Consider the following 21098-nt stretch of genomic DNA (forward strand, 5'->3'; position numbering starts at 1 on the left):
ATGAAAACATTAAGAAAACTGGTGATCATTCCTGAGCTCTAACTCGATGATGAGGTAATGTGATTTTGTCTTCTTATTTCAATCGTAAATCATTTTTATAATCACATATTATATAGGTTAGGTTTTATTACTCTCCCCATAAATTTTATATATCTATACGCATGGATTTGCAGCGAGTCGAAGCGAATGCCAGCCTGAAAGCACGTAGCTTCGATCGGTACCTATATATATGTGTGTTATTTGGATTGGTGAATAATAATGTATTTGCTTCGGTACCTATATCTATCTTTTTTCAATGTATAAAATGCTTCACTTGTACTGTTGGTTTCGTAAATGCATGTGTGGAATAATAATGTATTGGAATGAGTACTACTGCAGAGATTGATATTTTATTATTATTTCTTTAAAAAATCTCAATTTCCATTGAAATTCGAATGTACTGCTCAATTGGTTAGTAACTTTTGTCTGAAAGATTAATTGGAGGTCGATCTTCATTATATAAAAGGAAGAAGAAGAAGATCGAGAAGAATCATGATGAGTTAATTAGCAGAAGTTTTGTGATTGTGGCATCTTTACTAATTTGGAGTAAATCTATAGATTCAAAACCAAATTTACCCAATTCCATCTGCGTGCTATAAGCATTTCTATATCGAAAGAAACAAGGAAATTAAAAGCTGCAACTATATATTTCACTCCTAATGCCATAACCAAATGATTTAGTTGTTAGATCTTTCAATTCACTATTTTAATCAATCAATGACTATGTTAAAACCAATTACTGATTTCACAATTATCACTAATTATATATCCTAAAAGAATTACTATTTTTTTTTTTACATGCGGTTGGAGATCAACACTTCCCGCCGCTTTATTACAATGATTTACCGGATCTGACCTTTACACAAGCGAATACGATGCTAGCGCTACTTTTCATAATTTTATTTGAATTGGTCTTAAGCCTTATTGTAAGGCCCAGTTCTGGGTTAAGTATTAATAAGGATTTAAGGTGAATTGGGTTTATATAAGAATTGGGCTTGAAGTAATGGTCTGACCCATATGTTGGGTCCAACCTTTCTAACCTTTGGATTTAAGTCCATTTGGCTGAATCATATCACAAGACCCATATTCATGGGTTGACCCAGAACGGTTTGACCATTGACCTTGACTTGCTTGACCAATTGACCCGACCTGTTTGAATGACTTGGTTGATAGGGTCACTAAATCTGACTTGATTCAGATCATAAAATATAATAATATTTTTTTTTCAAAAAAAAAAGAATTTAAAAAATTTATCTCTTAATATCTCTATAATAGACGTTATTTAATATTTTCTTATTTATATACATAATTATTATTTTTAAATATTCAATTCCAATTCATATATATGGATGGCATAGAGAAATTAATGTGATATGTCGCTTAAGTGACTTCGATCATGAAAATTTTCTCTTTGGCCTAAAAAATTGAAATTTAGTGAATTGCATATAGTTACATCTAAATCGATGTGAATAACAATCAGCCCAAAGGAAGATTTTTTTTTTGGTCGAGTTATAGATGATATAAGGTAGTTAATTGTAAATTGTGTAATTTTTGGGATTATCCTGTCCAAAAACTTGATTGCAATTATGCACTAGGTATCTCATAAGGGCTCATTTTTATAAAATCATAAAATTTTCTTTTAATTTTATGTTATGTTGTCTAATTGATTTTGTTGTTCAATTAAACTAAAGCTTGCATGATGATAATTATGGGTCACTACATTAAAATTGTGAGATATTTATTTATTGTGAGTTTATTTTGTTTCACTTCTAGTGAATGTATATATGATATCTTTCAATTTGAATAACATTCAAATTTTTAACGGATCTAATGTGGCAAAATAGAAAGAGCATGTTACTATTGTTCTTGAGTGTATGAATTTGGACTATGTGCTCCGGGTTATGAGCCTCCCAAACCTACTGATCAGAGTTCTACTGATTAGAAGACAACTTATGAGAAATGGGAGTGCTATTATTGCATGAGTCTTATGATAATAAATCATTCTATTCGACGTGCAATGCCTGGAAAGAAAAATGCCAAGAAGTACCTAAGTCAATTAGCAGACTAATTCGTTATAATGGAAAAGGTAGAGACATACACTTCCTAGCAAACTTGTCTCAATGCGGTATAATGGCAAAGAGAATATAAGAGAGTATATTATGAAATGTCAAATCTTGTTACTAGATTGAGAGCACTAAAGTTAGAGTTTTCTTATCAAATTCTTGTGCATCTCATTATGATTTCCCTTCATGTACATTTTTTTCCCTTTAAGATTAATTATAATACTCAAAGGGAGAAATGGACTCTTAATGAGCTCATTGCTCATTGTATGCAAGAGGATGAAAGGTTGAAACAAGAAATGTTTGGTACCCCGTCCCTCTGTAAAAGACTTAGTGGGGATCCATGGTACCATGGGTGCCAGCCATATGACAACACCCAAGATTTGAATCGGGTAATTAGGCGTTCAACATTCGCTAGGAAGTGCACGTGGAAGGAAAAGATATATGGTTTGTAGCGGAAAAGTAAAGGTTTAGTCTAAACGCTAAATATTATAGTACTATTAATTTAATAAAAGTCATAAATGTATTTCCACAATATCCACATGATACTTCATTCCTTAGATAATTATACACATGTCTAATTGCTTGATTTGTAAACCCCAAATAAGGTCGATCGAATACACTTTGTCGTCTGACTATTATTTACAAGTACAATTTCCATAGGCAGACAAGTCCTACAGAAAAGTTTCGGGGTATGGTTTTTTTGGATTAAATCGAACCGAGACCGACCGAATGTATATATATATATATATATATTTTAATATATAATATAATATATTATTTTATATAGTATTTGTGTAAGTTAATTATTTGATATTCATTAACCATATATAAAATGTTAAATAGATCACTTAATTTTAGTTTTACTAATTTAATTAATTTTGTGTATTAATTTTTTTGTTAAAAAAAAAGAAAAGAGGAAAAAAAATGTTCATTGACCAAATGAACCCACTGGACCAATAACTAATGGTTTGATCCAGCAAAAATGATAGACCAAAGTTTTCGGTCCGTGACCCCTCCCAGACTGGACCAGACCAATTATATACCTAGTTTTAATTTTAAGATCTTTTACCCTGGGAAGGAAAAGAAACATTTTATAAATGTCAATAATTCTCATTTCATATTCTAAAACTACCTTTTAAACCCCTTAAATCCCACTACAACCACGAGTATTACATTTTTGCAACACACAACCTATTTAGTGTCAACATCCAAATGCTTGTGGCTATCATCCAGAAATTTGACGTGGCTGAGTCAACGTTCTAACTTGTTGTCCTAGGATGTAGACATGATAACTCATATCAAACTTAGTTTTCATTTTAACAGAAGATATTTGTATTCTTAAGTTCCGACCTGTTTTATTAGCCTACTTACGCGATGCCTCATCCCTTGACATTCATAAACATCATGATAAGTCTCATTCAGAGAGGAGAGAGAGACTCACATGATGAGAGGAAGAGGATGAGGAGGGATAGAGAGTAGCGTGGGTTGGGCAGCTTTTGTTGTTTTTCATCTTGTTTTCTTTTCCTCCTCTTTTGTATGTTTTTTGCTGGGATACCCTTGCTTTATTCTACTTTATTATTAAAAAGAGTTGAGAGAAATACAAAATGGAATTCGAAAGAGCAAGGAGCCTCGGCCCTGCAATAGAGAGTGTGATTTCTCGGACCCTAATTGTTGTAATATGCATGGGTTCAAACCGTTCTGGGTAATTCCGCTATAATGGCTTTTTGTTATTTTTCCCCCCTTTTTCATTGTGGCTTCGCACCAAATTAGAAAAGAGAGAAGATATCTAACAAAATCAGTTATTTTTTTCGTTAGTGAGAAATGGGTCTTAACCTAATGCACAATCCCTCCCTGGAAACAGTGTAATCACACCATTACAACCATTACACACGTCATCATTAAAGTTTATCAGAGTATAATATTAAATTTGACATGCAAGATTCAATTGGGTGGTAACTGGAGAGCTCACTCAACATATGAGAATGAGCATAAGCATCTTTGAGAATGAAGTAAATACAAAAAATTTTATATACCATGCTTTGCCAAAGAAAAAGGAAAAAAAAAACCATTTGCATAATACTCCTATCCTTCTAAATAATTCAACTGTCGTACACAAAAAGGTCGGTATATTCAAAAATTTGCTGTGGTGATAAAATTAGAATGTAGTATACTCTAACCTACAAAATTGGTTTATTGTTACCATGGTATTCCTCCGCTATAAGTGAAGATTTTTTTAATAAAATTGGGAAATGGTCATTATTGGATAGGTGACCTCGACTTTTTTTTATTATTATTATTAAAAAAAAAAAACCCTACAAAATTGGTAAGGTGAGAATGGAGACTCACATGAGGATTCCTTCAGCATTATTAAGGGCTCTCTTTACAACCCTAAATTTTTCTGTGATGGCTTTATTGGTTTTCACAACTTACTCCTTGATGAAAAACTCAATGCCATGTCTAAGACTTTCGAGCTCGGGGGTGACAGCTACACGGGTGAATATGTTCCATATGAGCTTTATCATGATACTCAAAAAGGGCCTCAAATAGCAATCGAAAGTGCATAATCCGTCTTGGGGTGAGCTACCTGATATCACCCAATTCTACAGACTTCAAAACTGCTAGGGAGAGGGTGAAAGAAGCAAGCATCTCTGCTGCAAATTTTGCTAGGTGCAATGACCTAGTATGCTGCATCGACTCCAGCTCTTTGAAGTGGTCCCAAAGGCAAAACTGAGAAATATATTACAGCAGGTAAAAGCAAGATTAAAAAAATTATTTTAGGAAAAAGAACATAGAAAGGGCACTACATTCCTCCAACAAATCTTACCCACTCCACCTCTACTCTACATAGTACACTCAAAGAGAGAAAAGATCAGATTTACTTCCCAATCTAGTGCTGCTCTAATAAAGGTAATACTCCATATTTGCAGAAAACTGCAAAATTTCTACTACCGGCACCTCTTTACAACAAAAGATACCATACCATGCCAGGAAAACTATCTTCAAGGGCTGGTCTCCACACCATATATTGTGCCAAAATCCGATCTTAGACCCATCCTTCACTTCAAATCAAAGCCAACAATGAAAATCCCCCAACGTTCCTGGATGGCCCACTCAAAAAGAGCTTTGTTGTACGATGAAAACTTTGTAACCCGCCAAAAGACCTGAAGAAAGACAAGTACAAATCCTTGACCACTTGACAGGGCAGTACTAGAATTCATCCCAACTCCTCCCACATGAAATCCTACTGAAGTTTCTCAAGACGATGGACAAAACTAACTGGTATGAGAAAGAGCAAATTTAGCAAATCAGAAAACATACTCTAAAGTGATCCCCGCCCACCCTTGGATAAATCAAATCTGCTCCACCTAGCCAACTTGACACTCCATTTCCCAAAAGTGTCATCCCAGATAAATTTTGCCTTCTAGGGAGCTCCCAACGAAACTCAAGTACTTCATTGGTAGAGAAGACCATCCCAAGATACAAGCCAATCCTTCGATATCATCCGCTACAATTGGAACTAATCTTGATTTGTACAAATTAATTCTCAACCCCAACACAACTTCAAAGCACAAAAACTGACAACGCAATGCAACAGAGATAAACTAGATAGGCATCACAAAAGATGAGACAAAACAAGCGCTTCATTAGTCATGGATCCCACTGAGAAGCCCGATGACCCAACTTATTATAATTGTGAAACTTAATACCCCAAGCCGAAGCCTGTGGTTTACTAGCCCATGGATTACATTACTCATTAAGGACTTTCTTTTTAAACAATGTGAGCTGGGTATTTCTTTCTTGATTAATTTGAGTAAGCAGGCCTACATTTAGATTTAGCTCGTTAAGCTTCAAACCCATATCCATCTTGTCTAAAGCACACTGCACCTTTTTCATTTAAAAGAGCCAGTTGTCTTCTCACTGAAACCAAGGTGTTCACAATATTTCCCTTTGCACTTTCCGGCACCATGTCCTCCTCAGGCATATCGCAGGGATCTCTACAATAGCCTTTGTAGCTGGTAATTAGAAATATTCCTATTTTGTTGCTTGCATGCTATACCAACAAAGTTTTCGAGTTGCCCAGATTGCACTTGTTAGAGATAGCAACAGTCAGCAGCCTTTAGCCGCCTTCACATACAACACTCTTCCCATCTTAACATTCCCATTCTTAGGAGCTTTCACCAATATTTCCCCTGCTCTACCAGTCTTCACTACAAACCTGCATACATGCATTTTGTAGTTTCTGTGGCCAATAAACTTCTGGAAGAGATTTTCAACCATTCAAAGCTCCATGATAAAAAGACTTCAATGCCTTCCAAGCTGGAATGATCAACATACCATTCTGGCTTCTTCCCCCCATACTCTTCAAGGCCAGAAATCGACTGGAGGTATTGGAACATCGTAGCACAAGCAGTGTTTCCCACCCAAAGAGATTTCGCAACCCCCCTTCTTCCCTCTACCTAAGACAGTCTCCACCAAGGAAATTTAGTATGCAACACTCATCCTTCCTAGTGACATTGAACGGCATCCACCACTACTTCGACAAACGACCGTTATCCCATCCTCTATCCCAAACGCAAGAAGCTTTGCCTCAACAAAGACTGATAAAAAAACCAATACTGTATGCAATCCACCAACGAAACTTACATACATAAGATGAATTTTGGATAACCCAATTTGAAGTACTAGTGTCAAGAAACTGACAGTTAGAAAAGACAGATGAAGAGACTATCTCCTATGAGAATCACCTGAGATTTCCGTGTGTGTGTGTGTGAGAGAGAAAGAGACATGCATAAAATGACACTTTGAAGAATGGGTTTTTAACAACTTAGAGCACTGGCAGTGGCTTCTTTATCTTCATCTTTATTTTTAAATTTGAAGAATATATCTATAAAATCGTCTACATTGGTGTATCTATCTTCATTTTTATCCATAACTATAAACAGTGCTTCTTTAAATTTGAAGAAGCACTATTTTAGTCTTCAAACATTAAAAATAATATTTTCTCTCTCTATCTGAACGACTCATCTCTCTCGCGCGAAAAGTCACCCTCCATCCTCTCTCTCGCTCTCTCGCTCTCTTCTCTTCGACAAACCCATTCCCCTCTACGATTGGTATGATTCCTTCTTCTCTCTTGCTCTCTCTGCTCTCTTCTCTTCGACAAGCCAGATTTACCGAAGAATAGTCTCTCTCTTGCTCTCTTTGCTCTCTTCTCTTCGACAAACCCATTTCTGCTGCACTGTCTTCCCCCTTCCTCTCTCTTCTCTCTGCTTTGCTACACCATTGCCCAAAGCTCAGCTCAAGTGCACCACGGGACTATTCCTTCATCAACGACGACCTCTTATCTCGCCCAATACCCGATTTCGTGCGGCTGTTTGGAAACCCTAGAAAAGGTAATTTCGTGCAAGCCACTTGTTTTGATTTCACAAATTGTTTTGTGTGATTTCCCCTCATATGGAATGTGTGATTTCCCCTGATTAGAATTTTTTTTAGGATTTTTTGTGTGATTTTTCCTTATATTGAACCGAGATTGGTATGATTTGCTTATGTTCTCTACCGTTTTATTGCCAAAATGAAGAAAACTACTCTGTATAATACCAGGTTGAGTTCAAACATGACAGATTCTAACACGGCACTTGTGCCATTCTCCAATCATTGAAATTGAAAGTAGAATATATCTTCTGAAATGCAATATTAATAGAAAGGTATCAATTGATATTGCATGAACATATATTCTACCAAAGAATATCTCATGAACAGGACAAAAATCTCAAGTTGTCATGCAGAAGTGAGTCAGTTTGGTAATCTGTCTTTTTTATCTTAGGTCTCTTTTTTAATCTCAGTTTGGTAATCTCAAGCTCGTGAATAGTTAGGTCTCTTTTTTATCTTGTATCTACCCAAAGATTAAGTTTGCTCATAAAAATCTGTCTCCTTTTCAATAGAATACATATCCACATTAAAAAGGAAGATAAGAGGAGCATCAATTATGATACTGGGTTTATTTTCAAAATCTCAAAAATTGAAATGCATTATTTTGGTTGTAGACATGTGGTTTTGCTTGTAGACTTGTGGGTTTGAAATACATATTCACTTGTAGACTTGTGGTTTTGCTTAAAAGATTGATTTTGCTTAAAACAGTGCTTATGGTCTCTGCCCTTTTTCTTGATTTGGATTGTATATTTATCAAACCATTAAGTCAACAGGTATGTATGCCTTTAGACATATTTGTTTTTCCCATGTGCACTGCATACATATATAGTTTTTTCTATGTATTTTGTTTTTTCCATGTTGCATACATACTTCGTCTATTGAGGTAGTTTTAGTAACATTTTATCCTTCAATATTTTGTTGAAGGATGAACTGTTCAATTGATGAGGATCCCTTCTTCACCACACTGTTGGAAAGTGGTGAAGGTCATATTAACAACCCCCCTATGGGCAGTGCAAGTGTTGATGTCCAAGCGACACAACCCCAACAGGAAAAAAGGAAATAAAAATCACAGCGGGGTGTATCATTTACCATAGAGGAAGATATTCTCCTCGTTTCAACTTGGCTTAACATTAGTATAGACTCCATACGGGAGACTGATCAATCATCTACACAAATGTGGAGTAGAATTTATGACTACTACCACACATTTAAAAAACCTAATTGTCAAGACCGGTCTATACCCTCCTTGACCAATCGGTGGTGAATCATTCAAAAATGCGTCAATAAATTCAGTGGTAGCTTGGCCCAAGTTGAAGGAATGTATCCAAGCAGTGCAACCAAGCAAGACAAGGTATAATGTTTTTTCTTATGTTTTGTGGTTCTAATTATTACGTATTTGCAATGTTTTTAGTTGTATCTTGTTCCACTATTTTGTAGATTGATAAGGCAAAAATCTTGTACAAAGAGAACCAAAAACTTAACTTTAACATGGATCATTGTTGGAATTTATTGAGGCACCAACCGAAATGGCAAACACACATGGACCTCATAAAAAGAAAAAAAAAATGGGACAAGTTCAGGTATTACTCCAAACTCAATACCTTTAGGGGAAGACATGGAAAATGTGTCCATCGATTGTGAGAGACCTATGGGCAAGAAGGTTGAAAAAGCAAGAGAAAAAGAAAGAAAGTGTAACGAAAGACAAAATATAGTAATTAATGAGGCCTTAAACCAAATGAAAGATGATAGGAGGACTTCTATGATGGAGAGAAGAGAATCGCAATTGAAATATGAGAATGAAAGATCTGAGTTACTACTTCTTAAGAAGAGAAAACTTGAGTTGGAAATTAAGACTAAAAGAGAGAGATCTGACTTGGTAGCTCTTAAAAAGAGAAAAGCTAATATGGAAATTATGAACTTGGATATTGATTCCATGAATGGTTTGCAGCAAGAAAAGAACCAACTTAAAAAGAGAAATAAGGAAACCTTAGTCGATGTTCCTCCAAAGTCCTCTAAGAAAAGAACCAACTTAGTGTCTAGTTTGCTGTACCCCACATATCAACACTAAAAGGAAGGCCAATAACATCACTGTTTTAAAATGCAAGGTTTTCTTGTGATTTAGAAATAACAATTCCAGCTACATCATTTACTTCGATGATGTATGCAATAAATCAGAGTAATGTAGAAGTCCTAATGGAAGAGAATGGTATTGACATCTATCTACTCGTTATTCAGCTAAAATTAACAAATTAACTGAAATTCAAACAAATAATATCCAAATATCCACTAAGCCACTCTCCATGTGTGTGTGATAAAAGTTGAAGCCAGATTCAGATGCAATAAAACCAAATTGATTCATAAAACTTGCCCTGCCCTGTCTTAAAAAGCCCCTCCTGTACTGCCATGTAAATTCAAGCTGACGATTTAATTATCTACTACCAATAAAAAATTTCATTTCTGCATCCTCTTTGACAATAATACTCAATCCTTCATCCAAGGCATAAGAAATATACAAGGACTATCACCAACATTTCTCCATAGATATCTATGTGGTGTGTAAATGTGGTTGACCATAGGCATGAGCTTCCAGTAACATAATCAGAGTGTTCAACAAGGTAATAGATCCACCTACTTCAGTCCTAGGAAGCATTTTCCGACCTCGGTTGCATTGTTCAGAAATATATATATATATATACCAAAATAATGTAAGTATTCATTGTCTTTTTCAATTGCATTGCACATAATAACCCTTGAGTCTATAAGATGATTGTCACTTAAAGCAAGGACCAAAAATCACTTAGACATGCTATAACCACAACCAAAAATTCTGCAGTATCTCATCATCTCTACAAGTAGCCAGAAGCTATTTGGCCAGCAATCTCCAATTCACACCTAGTTCAAACTCAAATTCCAGGGTTGATGCCACAACCAGGCAAAGTCTCCCAAGAAATATTACTCAAATAAAATCACTGAATAAAAACAATGGTAGTCTTTAGAAGCTAGCAAAATTTATAACAAACTGCGATTTAACAACGAAACAAAAATAAGAAAAAATGAAAGGTCAAATGAATGGCCCCTGATATTTTCACAAGATTATGTAATTGTCAAAATCAGCTGATATAATATTTCTCAATTAATTATCAGAAAGAAAGCATACCTAAGGTATGGAACATGTGAATTTACATGACAAACCATGTGTCTGAATTTAAAAAACAAAATTTCTGGCCATGCTTTACCAAAAATCTCATTCTAAAGTCACCAAAATAAAAAAATAAATAAAAAAAGGAGAGAGAACACCTGTAAAGTGAACTTGTGGTGTTTGTCATGCTCACACAACTTGGAAGCGAGAACAGTGTAATACTCATTAAATACTTTCTCCTGTAAACAGCATTCTACAAGAACACGCATGATCTCTCTGTCCTGTGAATATATGTGAAAATTAATAATCAGAAAATTAAATACAGTTGTCAAAATAAGGAGAAAACCACAAGGCACCCACCTGCTTTCCATGTAAATCCAACCTTAGAAGCTTCTCAAATGTATCAATGTAGTCCAACCCACTCATTACTATACAAAAGATCGCCCTTCTGGCATCTGTGTTCATCCTCTGTGCAGCAGCAAGCTGCAGCATTTTTTGGGCTTCAAGAATCTCTTTGTCTATATTGCTGGCAACTTCTTTAACATTGTCCACTGTGGAAGCCATGTCACCAGACAACCACCATTGGCCCTTCTTCTCAGGATCAACAAGCTTGCTCCATTTGAGCCTTCTAATTAAAACATCTTCTACCCCTAACTGAAAATAAAGAGTAACCAAGGACTCAATGTCATACAAAAAGATAATGAAAAATTGAATTGTCTTCCTAAATCAAATCTGACACTTATTATTTCGAAAAGCAAAATGTTAAAATAAATTTAGATTATCTTGAGTTTCCATGAGCTATCCCTATTCCTAGTCATACTTTCACGCCTAGAGTAATGATACACTTCTTTTTGGTACTGGCAATCCGGGAACAAGGCCCCAACTAATCTCAGGGGTGCACAGACTCTTGATGAGGAGTTTACTGCAAGTGCACCCCGGGCAATTAGAATTCTATTCGATGGCCCCTAGAAATTGTTTGAACCCAAGGGTTCAAACCTTAGACTTGGAGGAAGCATACCACCACGACCAAGGTTCGTACCACTTGAGCTAACCCCTAAGGGTTGAGTAATGATACACTAACAACCCATTTACAACTAATTTTTACAACTTTGATTTTTTTTTTTTTATTGGCACCGGGTGTCGTTATTGGCACCGGGAGAGAAGTTCTTTTTTTTTTTTTGTCAGGAAGAGGTAAACTTCGAGATGAGACCATATAACTCACAATTTTACATTGGCGTGCCAAAAAGAAGTTTCGAGAGAGCGACCTCATGGATTTTAAGGAGAGACAATAATCATGGGGAAGGAGCAAAAACATTTTTATGTACCAAGTAAAACATGCCAGCTATGACTAATGTAATGACAAAGTGGTCAATGTTAAATATTAATCAGAAGCAAAAAAAAAAAAAAATGAAGCAAAGTACAAGAAACAAAAAAAAAAGAAAGAATTATAAATTAAAACTCCTAGCTAAATTGAGACAAAATGACACCATTAGCGCAAAGAAATTTTATGATAATATGTGTATTTAAGTAGAGGAAAAACAAAAGATTTCAAAATACCCAACGCATACAAACTCCCATCTTACCATATAGCATTCCATGAATCAAAAGGAGAACCCACCGCAATTTGTTTGGTAGATCCCAACACATTTTTTTTTCCCCCAAATTATGTACACAATGAAGTTCATAATCATTTATAAGGTTTCGGTACCAAGCTATTATAGTTAATAGGATGCACCCCTTATTGTGCTTTTTTACTGCAACTTGCTATTACTAGGAATAATATTTATCATTTCAAGAAAATTAACAGGTACTATTTGGACTCTTTACAGTCTTAACATTGTAATTGGATCTATGATTTGATCTCAGAGACAATCTCCCACCGCGACACCAGTGGCAGCCCCTTAAAAGTTAAAAGTCAAGCCTCCTCAAACCAAAACCTATCCTCCCAAGTCCCATTACAAAAATAACAAAGAGTAATAAAACATTCTAGAAAAATATGCTGAACTAAATGTTAAAAGAATGAAACTATTAACTAGAAAGACCTTTTGTAGCCATTTCTTTATCCGGGTGTGATGAGCGGGATCCTCTTCAGGCCTTTTATTGTTGTTCTTGATGTCACATATGGTTTCAAGCATGAATTCCATCTGCAAGCATCACCAATTACAATCTCTGCAATTATGAAACAAAAACAAAAGGAGAAGAATTCATAATAATGCTAAAACGTTTAATAAACTTGCTCTCTTGCTATTTATATTTTGTTGGCCAACTCCAGAAGAAGCTTTCAACTCATTCACCCTATTCTGAATACTGAGAATAAAAATTTTCATTGCAGAAGGATCATCACTCCTTATTTTCATTCCACAGCCTGTGCAGTTAATAGTAGTTCAAATCAGACGAGTTGCTGATGCCATCACGCAATTACAAAAGATAGAACAATAACTTCATGCTATCATAAAATATAGAATGCAAACACTAGAGCATGCAGACAAAACAAAGCAAACAATAATACCTGGTTATTGGATATATATCATGATGTTGATTTTAAGCACAAAATCGATATTATATAAAATGTGTGACATGCAAGCACTTGCCAAAAAATGGATCCCATTTGCAAACAATAACTGGTTTGGAAATATACATGATGTCGATTTTAAGCACAAAAACACAATATAAAGTGCTTGATATGCAGAAGAGAGAGATTTTGCAAAGAAAGAGTGTCTTCTTTGTGGTATTCATCCTGGGTAAAAAAACATAATTTTTCACAGTATATTTTTCTAATTTTTTTTATAAGTAGTCAAAGAATTTTGTAGGGAACAACTAGCAATAATGACGGTTTGATCACCTCAAAACGTAGAGCAAGAGAAGCCATAAGTTTTGCACTGAAGTCAATTCCAACCAAACATGCCATCCGTGCAACAAAAGCGCCAAAAACAACAGCATACCTACACAAAGAGCAGAGGGAGTTATTAGGGGGAAAAAAAAAAAAGAAGGGGGAAAATAATAATATAGGGTCCAGTTTATATATACAAATAAAATAGCTTCATCTTGTGACATTCAACAAGTTTTCTGGATTGACATAATCCACAAACCCCAAAAAAGAAAAAAAGAAAAAAACTTTTTATAAGAAAATAATCATTATCCATCAAAACTCCCTTGTATATGGAATTTTGGTCGTTGGATCAATAAAGCTGACAAAGTATATAAATGGAATAATGAGTCAACATTAATTAATTAAAATTTCCGAAATAAAATTTAGAAGCAAAGCCATCTATAGAGTAAGGAACATAAAAGTTTTGATTTTTCTTTTCAACATTACTGCCAAATCTATCGAAAAGAATTGAACTCTCGAAGTTCTGTTTGCAAAAGATAGAAGATGTGTTTGTGGACTCTTTCATAGATACAAAAGATCTATAACAAAACAATTAACAGTAAATAAATAAATAAATTGTACAAAAAATATATTCGAGGATTTCTTTAGATAGATAACATATTCACTCCATATAAAACGCAGTTTCCAAAATTAAATTGTTCATTTTCCTCTTTCTAACATACGTTCCTTCTTTATGACGTAAGCAAATCTTGAGGGCAAAAATTATGTGATTTATCTGCCTCTTTTATCCAGCGACTGCGAGACTCGTCATGCGTGCCGAACCACGATGACGTGGTTCAAAAGATGTCATGCAACTTCTAGAGCACGTCCAGTGTTTTAAATGTGCTGAAAATATTATAAAGAGTATTTCCAGTGTTGTTGAACTAAACTTGATTTTAAATACGACAATTCTAATATTCTTGAAGAGTTCTAAAAGTATTATAATTGTCAGAAATTATTTTAATATCATTATTAAAATGATTTCAACTATTTAAGATATTATGTGGTTTAGATTATGTTGAAAGCTTTTATTAATTAGATGATTTTATTCTCTTTAATATGTTAAGTGAGACTTCATCATTTTATTAATAATAAAGGAATATTATTTTATAAACTAAATTTAGTTTAAAATAATATTCTACCTTAATTCCTCTAAAAGTTTTTAATTAAGTTAATATTTTACATATTTTCAAATCAGTATTTGAGATCTATCGTTAGATTGTTACTTGGATCCCAAACGAAGGGACTGGGTTAAATACACAAACCCCTCCCTTTCTCCCTCACTTTTCTCCATCTCTCTCTCTCTCCTCCCTCTCCCTCAAGCGTACGCAGTACGCTGCATCTCTCTTGCCCAAACCGGATGCTTCACCTCCAAAAGCCCAATCCACCACCACCGAAAGTAACCCCACTATCGAGTTGTCCACACCGCAATCTCCCTCGAAGCTGCACCCCCACGAACTCCCCACAACCCACGTCCACAGCCCTATGTTTAGTTAGCAGCACTGTAACCTCGATGCACCACCACCTTAACCCATTTTTCCTCCACCGTGAACCACCGTCATCCAGTCACCTGCTCAAAGAAAACCAAATATCTATGTTTTTAAACATGAAAACAGAGCATGTTTTGTGCCCAACCAGTTTTCGTCGGAAGTTGCGCTAGCAACTTGCCACCAGGGCAGCATGGCCTAGCCATGACACATGGTCCCAAGACTTTTCACCACGTCGTCCAGTTATTTCCGTTACTCCTTTGTGTCGCTTGACGATATGCTTCCTCTCGGTCCCTTTTCGATTAAACTCTCTCTCTAAACTCCACCACATGCCACGAAGGATGCCGTCGTGAGTTCACAGGTATGTTTATTTTTCTTCGTCTTCAATTCATCTTCTTCTTGTTTCTACTACTTTCTCTTCTGTCGAGCGGCTGCACCATTTCTTCTCGTATCTAGCTTTGCGAGCGTCCAGAGGTGTACACAGGTAAGCCCTAATTTACTGAGATCTATTGTTATTTTGTCACTCCAAATATGCATTCTGGAAGAGGATGCTTTGATTTGCGTTCAATCAAAACAATTTCTTCTACTAATGGATTCGTGTGGTTGTATGTTGGATGCTATATTTTTGTTTTTCTCTTGGAGAGAGTTTAGTTTTCGTTATCTTGTAAACCTAGAAACATATGAATATTTAATTGAGACTTTCTCATATTGTGCATTGCTCTTTGTCTATTAGTTATATATATTTTTAGGAAGAAAGCGATGATTCAGGTCTCATAATTCATATTGCGTGAGTTTTCTTTTTTTTTTGGCTAAATTCATATTGCGTGAGTTAGAGTTATATTTGAAGATGATATCTTTTGCAAAATATTGAATATGTAATAAGATGATTTCCTCATGGTGAAACGCTTTTCGCTTCTATATTGTTTCCAAACTCTTATGCGATCTTCGAAGGTCTTCTTGGATCTCGAAATTAATGATATGATTTGGGTTCATTTGGGTTAGGTTCGCTGGGGAAGATCCATGACCTGTCATCTCATGGGTGACACAGGAAAGTATAAAATTTACTAGAAAATTAGCTAATATCTATGATTGATGAATTTGTTACGGTTCATATAGATCGATAATGTCTTGTTAAATCTGACCTATTTAACAAGTTTGTGGATTTCTATTTTTTTAAGTTCTAGTTGCTACTTTTTAGAATAGCTGTTGAGTTTTTTGCTAGTACTCAGTGGATTGCTTCAATGGTAGGTGTTCATTAATCAAATTTCTCTACACTGTGATCACATTTGTTTTACAGAGTACTTGCTACACCTTTCTAGTGTCGATTCGTTAAGCTGATAGCCCTTGCATGTATCCGCTGGCATGTTCTTATGTGGAAATATTTGTCTCAGTTTACCTTATTGTTTCCCTTATTCATGGATTCTCTTCTGGCGGTTGCTTGAATGTTGCTCGATCCCAATGATTGAATAGATGTAAATCAGTTTCGGCCTTGTCTGAATTTGGATGTTGATAACTACCCTTCTGAGTGAGCATACTTATATTTTTGTTATGATATTTGTTGATGGGGTGTAACCACAAATATAAATAATAAGTGACGAGTGGATCTTATCTCCTTTTGCTTATAACTCTCTCCCTCATTAAAACCTTCTCTTTATTTCTGGGGCAGGCCGAATGGGTCGAAGACGAGCAAGATATTACCACTAGATCAAAAATAAGCCATATCCCCTTTTTGGAGTGGAACGTGTAAAAAGAAGGTGTAAGCTGGTCAGTCCCAACGGCAAGGTCTCCCCTTTTTGGAGATTGTGGTATTCTATTTGGGTTACTAGAGTATGGATCATTGTTTTGTATTACATTTTGGAAATTAGATAGTTTAATTGTATTTAGGAAATTTATAGTTTATGTATTACTTGAAGAATAATCCGTTTAAGCCTTACTTTTTTTTTTCACAGCAAAAGGAAGAGGCCAATAATACTTTTTATTAGTTTAGAAAGAGGATATATATATATATATATATATGTTTTAAGTTGTATTAGTTCAAAAAGAGGTGAAATAAATAAAACTGTTTTCGTTTGTGGGTGTCTATTTTTGTGCATTTTTAAATTTTGTGGATGGTATATTGTAAATTTAAATCGCTCAATTATCAATATTTGTAAGTGCTGATAATACAATCTCTAAAATGTTGGGACTATAATTTATCAGCATTTGTAGAAGTTGGTAAAATAACGCTCAATTATTGGCATTTGTAAGCGTTGATAATATAGTCTCCAAATGCTGGGACCAAATAAATTTATTGGCACATGTAGACTTCAATAAAATAAAATTACATCTATTCATGGTTATCGAAAAAATAAATAACTAACTAACAACTTCGTTTTCGGCATTTTGAAGCGTCGATAAAACAGTCTAGAGCGTCAGGAGTATAAAAATTTAGTGACACTTGTAGACGTTGGTAAAATAAACTACCTCGATTGGTGGGTGCCTATTTTTGTGCTGATAAAAAAACTACCCAATTACTGGAATTTGTAAGCGCCGATAATAGTCTTCAAAATGCCAATACCAATATAATTTACCGGCGCTTATAGACGTCAGTAAAATAAAGAATGATTATTGGCATTCGTAAGCGTCGGTAACACTAGCTACAAAATGCAAGTATCAAAATAATTTACCGGCATTTGTAGACATCACTAAAATAAAAAATAATTACCGACATTTGTAAGCGCTGGCAACACAGTCCTCAAAACGTCGGGTGCAACATATATTAACGGTAGTTGTAGACGCCGGTGAAAAAAAAGTGTTGTGGAGGAACTGGTCGATTGCCGGCATTTGAAAACAAAACACTGGTAACCAAAAATGGGATGGTGGCATAAATGCCGGAAAATAATATTCCCGACCCTTAAGTGTCGGCACTTGAGTTGTGTAGGTAAACAAACGCAGGTAAAACCATTACCGGCATTTATTGTCATATTGCCGGCGTTTATGGGACACCGGCAAACTACCATTTTTTTTGTAGTGCATTGGTAATCATATAAAATATTTCTTAGTAATATCAATAACAAGTTGATCAAAACATTAATTACCGGTAGCCAATAGTTAATAGCCAATAGCCAATATTTCTCAAATTCTTGGTCACTGAAATAATGAAACAGCAAGTTTTTTATCCGTTCAGAATATTTTCTTCCAAAATCCCCTTTCAGAGAGACATGACGACAACGCCAAAGCTCCAGTGTTTAAAGGTGAGAACAACCATCAGATATGGTCTGCAAACCATCATCAGTCAGCTTATTCCCAACTTTGAAAGTCCATTTTATTTCAATTTTGATTAATGAAATTCTGATGGGGGATTGTTTTATTGACTAACTGTCATCTATAAATAAAATTAATTGATACAGTTTTTACTGCTTTTCTAATGAACATCTTAAACATTCCAGGAAATTATAATGTTTGTTAATTTGAGTGCATGGTTCTCCTGATCTCCCCATCTCTCGTCTGAGTATATATTAATAAATCAGACATAAAGTAGGACTTCTGGTACATTAGTCTGCTTTACGGTGCTTTAATTTCAGTTTTCTTTCTTTCAACTTTGAAGGAAATAAAGATGCATAACTTTGATCCCTTCTTTTAAGTTGGTAAACTAAGGAAGTTGTAGAAACTTCCTTGTTATTTGTTTGAACTTGTAGTATCCCATCTCCATGCTTTTTACATGTTAATTTTGTAGTACCCCTTCCCCATAGGAGTAGGAATGTTGCTCCGTTACTACTTTACGTCAGGTATTAAGAAATGCCATAATTCTTATAAAACATCAAACTTAATGTATCATATGTGACAATAAAAATTAATACAATGTCCTTTATATAGTCACAACAGAAGGTAGAAAATCCTAAATACTATATGTTGGATTCTTATCAAAGCACGATTAAATCAAGGTCTCTAAAACTAGTATTTGCTCAATAACTAGTTCTGGCCTCATGACCACAACAGAAATGAGTTTTTTTAACGGTTTGGAAATTGTGGTGGTCCCGAAATCGTCAGCAAAAAGTATTTTCTGTGACGGTTTATGGAAACCATCACTAAAGGCAGGCAATAAATGGTATTACGTTCGAACATATACAAATTCACGTTTGAACAGGTTCTCGACATTCGAATATTGAGGCAACGCATGTGTGAACTTGTAAATATTAGGCACCAATGTTTGAACGTTAATTGATTTGATATTGAAGATATATATTTTAATTTAAAATATTTGAGAATTGAAGTGCAGTGATTTAATATTAAATTTGAATATTTAAAATTAAAAAAGTTTGAGAATTGAAATACAAAAAATCTACTAGATATATTAAATAATATTGTTCATTACATATATTAAAAACAAAATACAAAATATGCTAAAAGTTTGTAAACAACACTCAGAACGTGTTGTTTACAAATGACCTCAACTCCTCAGTCAATGACAAGACCTTGTCGTTTAGGATATTTACACCATGGACAATCTTGACGATAATGTGCTCTAGATGCACAATCTGTCGATCCATGTGCATACTAATATTTGTGATCATCACATCAAACTAAGCAGGCCGCACATCCTCTGCAGATGTATTTGTCGGCTGCTGACTAGTACTCCCACTATGAGGAGCAACACCGGGCCCAGATTGGATCAGAGGAAAAAGATCAAGGATAGGCCGAGGCTGACGTCAAGCATGCCCCCTTCCTTGTCCAATGCTCCAATGATATTTGGTCATGTCAAGGGGGCTAATGTACTCAGTCAACCACTCCTCCACCTAGGGTGACATTCTTTGGGCCAATAATAACCGGGTAATGATGACTACATATGGAAGGTTGTCTAGGGAGATGATGCTAGCCTCATAACGGAAACTCTAAAAAAAGTACAGTGACAAGTCGATGGGCTCTCCATGTGTCACTCATATCAGGAACTGTGTGCTAGTACGACTGAATGTGGCCTTATGTGCCACAGGATTCAGATTTGTTGCAACTATAGGATGCAACATGCGGAAAAAAGGCAACAGCTGTATTTGGGTGAACAAGTTCTTCTTCTTGAGCTGCTTGCGGTCTCTCCCAATGAGGATGTACAAATCCTCATTGCGGCCATCATCCTCAGCCTAATCAGTACCCTCAGCCTTCGACCGGTCTACATCTCTGGTCATAGACTCGTCTGGGCTAGTAGATGATGCAGATGTGCCTACATCTACTGCATCCCCAGGCTGAGCATCTGCTATAGTTGACGTCTTAGCTACGTGACGGATCTCAAGTAGCTTAGTGATGACATATGCCAAAAGCTCGAACTGATCACCACGTACAGTCACGGTGTGAGTGGATGCATTCTGAGGTATGGAGCACATCTCCATATCAAACTCTCGAACCATTGAGGAGTATATTCTCCCCCTTAATATACAGATACTGCTCCATCCTCTAGTAGTAAAGACGTCTCCGAGGCTCTTCAGCTGTCGTCTGAACTTGTTGAACTCGTTGATCAGGACTTCTCGTTCGGCCATAACGGTTTAACACCCAACAAAACATCTCATTATATCAAAACCCACCCTAAATTTTGCATAAACACAATTAAATTCACGCATAAAAAAACCAAAATTTTATCATTAAACTTAACAGCTGATTGAAACAAAACACCGAGAGAGAGAGAGAGAGAGAGAGCTCACAGCACATGAGTGTGCTGTATATCAGCCTCGAGTACCTTGAGGAACTCCTGATAAGAAGGTCCAGAAGTAGGCTACTGAAAATAATCTCACATTCCTCTTACTCTTTCTCTCACTTGGGGATTTCCAAAACGTACCGCTCGGTTATTATTATTATTTTTTTTACCAAACGATGATAGAAATGATTTTAAGTATATTGGTTTATTTTTTAAAAATATTTAAATACATTAAAAATGTGAATAAAAAAAAATTACTTTTCCAACTAGCGGTAACACCGAGCGGTGCACCGCTCCAAACCTTAAGATGAACCAATTTTAAAGATCAGATAAAAGTGACACAAAAATTAAAAAATAAAATAACTCATGTATATACCTTAGACCAATATAATTTTTATTTTTATAATGCTTA

The 21098-nt window shown here is 35.3% G+C and overlaps 1 pseudogene; it reads right to left on the reverse strand.

The window, feature by feature from the left end:
• Nucleotides 1–4442: 4442 nt before the first annotated feature.
• On the reverse strand, nt 4443–19553 carry LOC118345930 (annotated as a pseudogene).
• Nucleotides 19554–21098: the final 1545 nt, after the last annotated feature.

The sequence above is a fragment of the Juglans regia genome, unplaced genomic scaffold (genome assembly GCF_001411555.2).
Source record: "Juglans regia cultivar Chandler unplaced genomic scaffold, Walnut 2.0 Scaffold_582, whole genome shotgun sequence".
NCBI classification, from domain to species: domain Eukaryota; kingdom Viridiplantae; phylum Streptophyta; class Magnoliopsida; order Fagales; family Juglandaceae; genus Juglans; species Juglans regia.